Source organism: Myodes glareolus, chromosome 18 (genome assembly GCF_982192425.1).
Source record: "Myodes glareolus chromosome 18, mMyoGla1.1, whole genome shotgun sequence".
Taxonomy (NCBI): Eukaryota; Metazoa; Chordata; class Mammalia; order Rodentia; family Cricetidae; genus Myodes; species Myodes glareolus.
The window spans coordinates 14,641,576-14,651,039 of NC_142043.1; positions in this window are offsets into that span (position 1 = coordinate 14,641,576).

Here is a 9,464-nt window from a genome sequence, read left to right on the forward strand (position 1 = left end):
TAAATAATTTTATGGTTTGGGGGTCTACACAAAACGAGGAACTGCATTAAAGGGTCACAGCGTTAGGAAGGGTGAGAGCCACTGCCTTAGGAGGCTGAATCTTACTGTAGAAGTGCTTCCCATGGGATTTCATAGCCCACCTCCCCTGCCTGTCTGCTTTCCACTCCCTGACTCAGGGGGCAATGTTCCCCACTTTACCCTCCTGTCACCATGCCTTCCTCATTGCTACAAACCATGATTCTTCCTCACGGTGCGAACCAAAATAAATCCTTCCTCCTTTCAGGAACTTGCTGGCAGCACTAAGTCACCTGCCCACTGCCTACCTTCCTTCTGAAGGGCCTTCATCAAGAACCCCCAAATGTGCCTATGAAACTGGTGAACTAGGGAACCCTAACAGACTCCCTAAGTTTATCACGGGATGCCACTCACCCTCTTTTTCCCAAAATCTTCGGTTGTTGTTGTCTCTTTTCATAAATTCCGTTTCGGTCCTCACTAGCAAACCCAGAATTTTCCACAAATGACTTCCTTTTGGGATTGCGCTGTGAAATCTGGACTGACAGGAAGGATTTTGGTGGTCGATTTCAGTGCTATAGGCATAGGAAGTCGCTTGGCAATGGTCACACTGTCTTGCCTACCTACTCTGCTCCCTGAGAGTGTTAGCACTGGGTTCCTTTGCACGCTAATTCAAACGCCACTTGCACAAGAATGAATGTTGAGGTGACAGAGGTGGCACAGAAGCTAAAAAAACAGGGAAAGACCTGATTTTTGCTGTATTCATGCTATTTCTTTCAGCTTTCAGACCAGATGTGTGTCAGTTTACAAACTGAAGGACACATGCTTTCCCCACTTTCTAATATTTTGTACTAACTCAGAAAATTTCTGGAAGATGATGTACGAGCTCTCTCCTTCATAGGGCTTGAAGTCCACACAGGACTTGAGGCGGTACATCTCAAAGGCTTTGAGGATGGCTCCTTTGGCATTCAGGTCTGTAAAACATTGACAGGCATTATTCGCTTTTGATAACACACATAGTTGTTTATAGAAGACTGTACCACAGATATGATATACACAGAGTTTCCATGGAGATTTTTTTTATTTTGGGTAATAACTTAATTGCTTGGAAACTGAATTTAGAGTCAGTTGCATACACGGCGCTGATTCATAATTTAGTTGATCAACGCAAATGCAACCACAGGGCAGTAGCTCATGCATGAGTACAAAGCTGAACTCAACCACAGAACAACATCTTCCTTTTTCTTCTTTCTTTTCTTTCTTTCATTCAGAGCTTTTCCTGAGAAGAGCCACATGGAATTGCAGGAAACAGATATGGCTTTCAAGTCACTCTGACTTTTGTATGCCTGGGTGAAGTACCTTGGAGAGAAGAGACAGAAAAGAGGGATCCTTTCCCCACACTAAAATAGCATCCTCCCAGGCTGGAGATGCAGCTCATTTGGTAGAATGCTTGCCTAGCCTGCATAGGGCCTGAAGTTCATCCTCAGCATCAAGTAAACAAGTAAACAAGTAAACAAGACATGCCAATGCCTCCAATCACAGCACTTGGGAAGTGGGATGTGGGGTTTGAATGAGAATGTTCCCCATAGGCACATGAGTTTGAATCCTTGCTTCTCAGTTAGTGTTTCTATTTGGATTAGAATTAGGAATAGGATAAGGAGAAAATACCAACAAGTCCGAAGTCTTAGCAGTTAGCTTCCCATGCACAGGAGGAGCACAGAAGGATACTGAGGAAATAAAGACCAAAGAGTTTTCACATTTGGTTGTTTAAACATTACCTATAGATCTAAGAAGCCTGGATAACAGGATGAATTCAAAGAAATTTTCCTGACCTTGAAATTGGGATCCTCAGGCCTTCATCTTTTACGTGCTGGGTTTATGAGTGTTCCCCACTATGCTGCTTTGTGGGATTCTGTGAACGTAGTCCAGTACTTTGTGAAGTCTATGCAAGCTGTTCCCAGCAAAGCTAGGTTTTCAGTGCTCAGAGGAATCTTATGCATGTTAAAAATCTAGGTCCTAAATTTCACTTAGATACAGTGCAGCCTCGGTTAACCGTCAGGTAATGGCATTGTGTTTGGCACATACTGGGTGGTGCAGATGTGAGAAAAATGGTAATTGGTAAAAAAAAAAAAAAAAAAAAACTTCCCACCTGGCAGTGGTGGCACATGCCTTTAATCCCAGCACTTGGGAGGCGGAGGCAGGAGGACCTCTGTCAGTTCGAGACCAGCCTGGCCTACAAGATCTATGTCCAGGACAGGCTCCAAAACTACAGAGAAACTCTATCTCTAAAAAAAAATCAAAAATCAAAACATAAACTAAAAAACTCCTTCCAACGTGGTTTCTTTAATCATGCTCCAGGACATATGGGCACTCTGAATTGACAAACACGCGGGGCAAACATGTGGGAAATGACTTAGTTTCCCAATAAATAGCTGAGAACAACAGTGTTTTTCAGTCCCTTCACTGGGAAAAATCTTAGAAACAACACTGATAACAGAGATGTGAGGATACTGCAACACAATCTATATATGTCAGGAGCAGCAATAAAGAGTAGGTTTGGCAGATAAGGAGTCAGTGTGATAGTTGTTAGTCAGTTACTTGAGGATCAGCCAGTTCCTGTTCATGGTATCTAACAGTCATTCATTAGTTACCAATTAATATTTCTATCAATGACCTAAACATAAGCTATATGGATCTTAATATTAAAAGAAAGGAAAAGGTCAAAATTATTACTGTTGAGAAAATACAACTTGAAAATGGGTAGTGTATGCTTTTCCATTTCTCCAAAGCGTGTTGCTCTGACAACGCAGAGAGAAGAACTCAGTATGCCAGAAATGGCATCCCCAGTCTCCCATCAACTCTGCCTGTGTCACTGAGGGAACAATGTCACCGTTATGATGTCAAGGTTGAGCTCACAATTTAGTTCTTTCTGTTCTTCCCGATTTTACTAATACTTTAAAGTGTGTCATAACTTCGGATTATACGTGTGTGCAAGTATGCATATGTGTGTGCACATTTGTGTTGAGGCGGATACATGTATACAAGTTTGAGTGTGTAGGAGTCAACTGTGGTTCATGTTCCTCAGGTGCAGTTCACTCTATTTTGAGGAAGGTCTCTCCTCTGTAGTTCACCAATTAGGCTGGCCAGGTAACTGAGGCCCCCAAGGAGCCACCTGCCTCTACTTTCCAACACTGAGATTACAAGTGTGAATCAGTGTGCCAGATTTTTTTACTTGGATGCTGGGAATTGAACTCATGTCCTCCTGGGAGGCACCTATCTGTCCAAACCCTGACTTGTTCTTTAACGCTCTTGCAGACTGGGTAAGAAAATGACTTTCCCGTGAGATAGAGAATCTTCATGGCTCTATATTGCTCTGAAGTCGATGCACAGGAGAAAAGGGGAGAGAAAAGTTTACCCGTTTCCAGTTAAGAACGACTTCCATTACCCAGGTTGTCAGCCAGGATGTACGGAATGGGGAGCTTCCATCTTCTTGCCGGGTTTCTCAGGGCATTTTTGGTTCCCTACGAAAAACAAGAACAAACACATTACTGTCCAGTTCCATCCTTTCCCCTGCTGGGTTAATTTTTATTTGCAGCTGATAAAATTCCACTGTATGTGCGTGCCACATTTCCCACGTGTGGAAAGATAAACACTGCCTGCTCTCTCCCATAGGTCGGTCGTAGCTTCTAGTTCTCAATATTTATACCTTGGTATTTAGGTGGGAGTGAGTCTGAGCAGGGGTCAGGAAACTAGAAACGGACTCATGAGAATACAAAAGGGAGGCTGAAAGGAAGAGGGGCGGTTGGGTTAATAGGACACAGGTGATTTGAAGAAGAAAGGGGAACCCGGAGGAAGAAGGGGAAAAACATGGATGGGGCTCGGAGAGAATGGGAATAACAGTGGGTGGGAAGTACAGCCAACCTAACCTAACGGTGTAGGAAAAACTCCCTACGGGAAACAGCTACTTTGTAAACTAAGTGGTGATGCAAAAATGGAAAACAAACACCACCACCAAAAAGTCTGAGAAACCCAGTGCCCAGACTACCTTCCTAACCCCCCTCCCCACACTCCACATGACTAACTCAGGGCATTTGTCTTCTCATTATAAAAGCAATGGGGACTCCTTAGAGATGGTTTTTGGGAATTCAGATCAAAATAGAGGGGTCAGGTAACTGCTAGCTCTGGCTCAACACCTTCAAACTCACTAGACCACTTCCTGTTCTCTGTTTATTGGGGAGAATTGGATAAAGTATTTGATCATTTTATATTTTTCTGTGCTTTTTAATGTTTTACTGCTATCGACGATGTGGAAGTTCTAATAAATTCAGATTATACCTGAGTGTTTGCTTTCTTTCCACAGTGACCAGCATGGAGCTTGCCCAGAGCACAGCCTGGACTCCAGGGCTGTCACAACTCCCAGGACACAGTATTATACCATTGGTAGCACTCACCGGAAGAAGGATGTCCCCTTGGAAGAGATTCAGGCCTGCAGCTGGGGTGGATTTAAAAACAAAAGGATACATGAAACGAACATTAATAAGAGACATGGCACAGTAAATCTGATCTTTGTTATTATACATCTTTCGTCTCATGCAGTTTCTATCTCTTCTTGAAATTGTGATTCCTTTTCTCTCTGATTGAGTACATGTGAACCGCCAGTAAGTATATCATGTTCATATGCCCTCTTTTCAATTTTGTAATGAAAGCCCTTCTCCTAGAAACTCAGAACTGAGCCTTGAGAGATGGTATGGTGGTCAAGAACACTGTTTGTTCTTGCAGTGGACCTGGGTTCAATTCCCAGCACCTACATGGCAGCTGCCTATCATCTGTAATGCCAGTTCCAGCGGTCCAGTGCCCTGTTCTGGCCTGTGTGCACACCAGACATGCACATTCATACCATAACATGTAGTCTAAACATCCATACATATAAACTAATAATATTTTAAAAATAACTTTGCAACATAGATGAATCAGAAGTGATAATGTTGACCATGAACTCTAAATCTTCCCTTCTTCAAAGGAAGAAGTGAAGCCCAGAGAGAATCCATGAACTCGGAGGTCATTGACCAAGTGGTGTTACAGGTGGTGTCCCATCCCAGGCCCTCCTTGTTCCCTCCTCTTCACCTAAGTAAATACATTGAGTTGATTTCCTCCCATGAGAATGATGGCAGCATTTGAACCTAAACCGCCCTTGTAATGATGAATACCAATGGATCACATGCAGGTTCACTCAAGGTGATATCTCCAAGCCCTGCTTTTCAGGTCCTTAGCATAATGTACCCCAACACACTGCCGGGATTGCTTAACTCTGACCTCAAAGGACTTCTGAAAACACAATTGTTAAAAGAAAAAATCATGGGAAACCTTCCCAAGCATTTAAAGAACATCACTTACCTTTTAAAATAATGCTTAGTTAATTAGTTTTAATTTTACAGTATTAAAATGCACAATCTAAGCTGGGTGGTAGTGTTGTATGGCTTTCATCCCAGCACTCAGGAGGCAGAGGCAGTCAGATCTCTATGAGTTCGAGGCCAGCCTGATTTACAGAGCAAGTTCCAGAACAGACTTCAAAGCTACACAGCGAAACTCTGTCTTAAAACAACAAACAGATAACAACAACAACAACAACAAAAAAGCACAACCTAGGTCCTGGGTTTAAGTCTTGGCCTTGAATTAATTAGTATTATGTTGTCTCCTTAACTTAAAGTAACCACAATACTCTGAAATTTATAGACTTATGAGAATTAAATGATAATGTCTATAAAAGTACTTTAAAATGTGCGCTAAGCTGATACTGAAAAAAATGAGGGTCTCCAAGGACGGGCAACCTGTGAGGAGACCCCCCACCTAAGATAGGGCATCGTTGGCCCTATGACAGGTAAGGGAAGGTACTTCCCTTGCAGGACCTAAGACAGGACCCCACATTATAAAATAAAATAGGGGGAATTGTGGGAATTGCTGCCCCGAGTTACATATCCCTGCCCCCATTTGAGGTGCTTATCTGCAAAGAAAACATAATAACTTCCCTCTGCTCCTGGAGTTGGGAAAGGAAGCTTAGTGCATGTGATCATTCCTTGATCCCTGCTGGGATCAGGTGACAGTCCCTTCGCAGCTCCCTCCTCTTTTGGTGCCATGGTATAAAAGCTAGCCCCAGCAGAACAATACAGATGCTGTTCCACCTCAACCTCGTGCTGTGTGAATTCATTCAACCTGGACACCCTCTGCCGAGACTTTTGGTTCCAGCCTGCACTGGCCACGGTATTCTTTCATATTTAATTTATGGTTAGGAGTCTTTAAGAATCCCAGGGGCCAGGAAGATGGTTCGGTCAGGAAGGTGCTTCTCAAGCCAGCATGAGCACCTGAGAGATGAAGACGAAGTGTGTTGTAGAAAGAAGCGGGCTGTGTCCCGCTACCCAGCTCCCGGCCGCCTGGTTAGCTTAGCCCCCGAAATAACCACACACAAATTGTATTAATTAAATTACTGCCTGGCCCATTAGCTCTAGTTTCTTATTGGCTAACTCTCACATCTTGATTAACCCATCTCCATTAATGTGTATTGCCACTTGACTGTGGGTTGCTGGCATGAGTCTAACTAGCATCCATCTTGGGCAGGAGAAGCATGGCGTCTCCCACACTGCCCTTCTTCCCAGAATCCTGATCTGTCTACTCCACCCACCTAAGGGCTGCCCTATCAAAAGGCCAAGGCAGTCTCTTTATTCAGCCAATGAAAGCAACACACAAACAGAAGAACCTCCTATACCAGGAGTGAATAAGACACCAAACATGGACCTTTAGCTTCCACATGCACACACACATACACACATGTGCATACACAGGCAGACATCACACACAAGAAAGAACTAAAAGAATTTCAAAGATACATAACTTTTTTCTTTTAAAACTATTTTTATTGAGAATATCATGCAATGTACTTTGATGATATTGAGGGAGATACGCTCCCTACAACTCTCCCAGATCCACCTATACCTACCACAACTTCGTGTCTTCTTGGTTTTTGTTTGTTTGCCTTTGCTAGCACCATGCCTCCAGTGTGTATGCCCATATACTTGTGGGTGTGTGCTCATCCCCTGAAGTGCGGTTGGCCTACAAAGAAAACTGGCATGCTCTCCCCTATTGATGAACCCCTTTCTACTGCAAGTCTATGATATCTTAAATCAAAACTTTACAAAGGTTTGAGTTTCAGTCTAGCCTGTGAGTTCAAGCCAGAATGGGAGACAAATTCAGTGAACAAGGTGAGAGTCTGGTAAACATCCCCTCCTGAGCTCAGGCCAGCTTCGGAGACATGACACACCGGTTCCATTACTTTCTGTCTTTACCCAGCTATGCCACATGCGTGAATCAAGGCTCTCGCTGGCAAGTAACAACAGACCCACAAACAAAATTAGTTTAAGCAAATTCTCTCTCTCCCTGTCTCTCTCTCTCTCTCTCTCTCTTTCGTGAGCACCCATCACTGGAGATGACAACTTCAAATGCAGTTAGTTCCAGAGCTTGGGCACCTTTCTGGGTTCCCAGGGTTCCTTTGGTGACTCGGCCACTCTGTGTTGATTTCATCCCAAGCTAAACTTGAGAGAGAAATCTCTGAGGCAAATGCAGATGCAGTTCAGGGCATTGTGACTGGCTTAGCCTCCATCTGCATGCTGGCCCCACAGATACCATTGTGCCTGGTAGAATTAGGTTTTCAGTAATAAAGACTAAAAGGGGAGCTGAAATGGTTTTATTTCACATAAGAAGTTCATAAATAAACTGCCCAACATACACATCCTGGCTCCCTGTCATTCTCAGTAATTCAGAGACCTCCTCTTTCTTTGCCCCCACCCACACCTCATTCCTGCCCCCAGTGCAGCGTCCCCTCTGGTCACAGGCTGTTATTAACCCCTAGGATAAAGGAAGTAAGCAAGGGTGTGTGAGCCAGGACTCTAAAGAAAGACCCTGAGAGCTAACAGCCAACATCAATACTGTTCTGCCAGGCAAGCTGGACACTCACCCCTCCTCCTGTGAGGGAGGAGGGGATGGACAAGGCTCTGGGAGACCTGAGTGGATGGCTTGGGTTCAGGGTCTCTATTCCTGAGAACCCTGCTGGTGGCCATTTGCCTACAAATAAAAACCTGCCTCTGCTTCCAGCTCTCTTCACTCTTTAGACTACTTTGTTTCCTGTTGGTTTGCTTTTGGTGTTTGTTTGTTTGTTTGGGGCCAGCAGCATACACATTTATGCTGGCTTCGAACTCACTCTGTAGCTTCTGTCTTTGAAGCCCTGACCCTCAGGTTGTCTCTCTCCTAAGCGCTGAGAGTCTCTCAGGCACTACTACACCTGAGTAGATTCTCCTTTGCTCTTGCGGAGAGAAATCTTAACTCTGCTTTAGTTTACTGCTTTTCACGGAGCTGGTGAGTCAAACGTGGGTCCAGTTGTCCTAAATTTGTCTAAGTCCTGAGGAAAACTGTGACCCGGATCAATCTAGGTCTCAGTCCACTCTGGGATCCAGGCCTGACACAGGGCATCACTGTGGAAAGCTGAGCAGGACAGTGACTGTCTCTAGCCTTCAGCTTCACTTTGAGCCCCATCTCCTACAAACACATACATGTGCTCTCATGCTCACATGTGTGCATGCATGTACACACGTGAATAGCCTCCTGTCCTTGTCAAATCTCTCACATCAGTACCCATGCACACACATGTGCAAGCATGTACCCTGTAGGACTGTCTACTGCTGACAAATTTTTTTTGTCATTGTCTTGCTCATCTGTGTATTTTAGAGGTCAGCCACGGGCATAATACTCACTGTATCTCACCCAGCATCACCAGTGTTTTCCAGTCAGACAAATGATTCTCACTATAGAATAAAATGATACATCTCTTTAAAAAATCATTTATTGTGTGTCTGTGTGTGTATGTGTAAGCACATGCAGGTGCCCTATGAGGCCAGAAGAGGGCTGTTGTGGGATCCCCTGGAGCTGGAGTTGCACAGTGGTGGGGTTCTCAGGTGCTAGGAAACTAACTCCAGTCTTCTGCAGTTGCAATGATCACTCTCAACCCCGATCCATCTCTCCAGCCCCACTGTGTTTTTTTTTTTTGAAAATTCATTTTGCCTAGAGATTTTAGAGAAACATTTGCATAAAACATGGAAGATAATAAGAACAGGTGTTTGTGAAGAGGTTGAAATACAGATGACTAGGTAGACAAAAAGAGCAATATCCACTTGAGAAGTTGAGATGGGAGATCACCATGAGTTTGAGGCTATCCTGGGCTACATAGCAAGCCCTTATTTGAAGACAGAAAGAAAGAAAGAAAGAAAGAAAGAAAGAAAGAGAAGTGATGAGGAAGAGGGAAAGAAAATAACTTAAAACAAATAACTCAGTATGGGGGTGGTCATTACATGCATAAAGAGTACTGGACAAGCCCTTTGCACTGAATTGCCAGAGCAGAGTAGCCAACG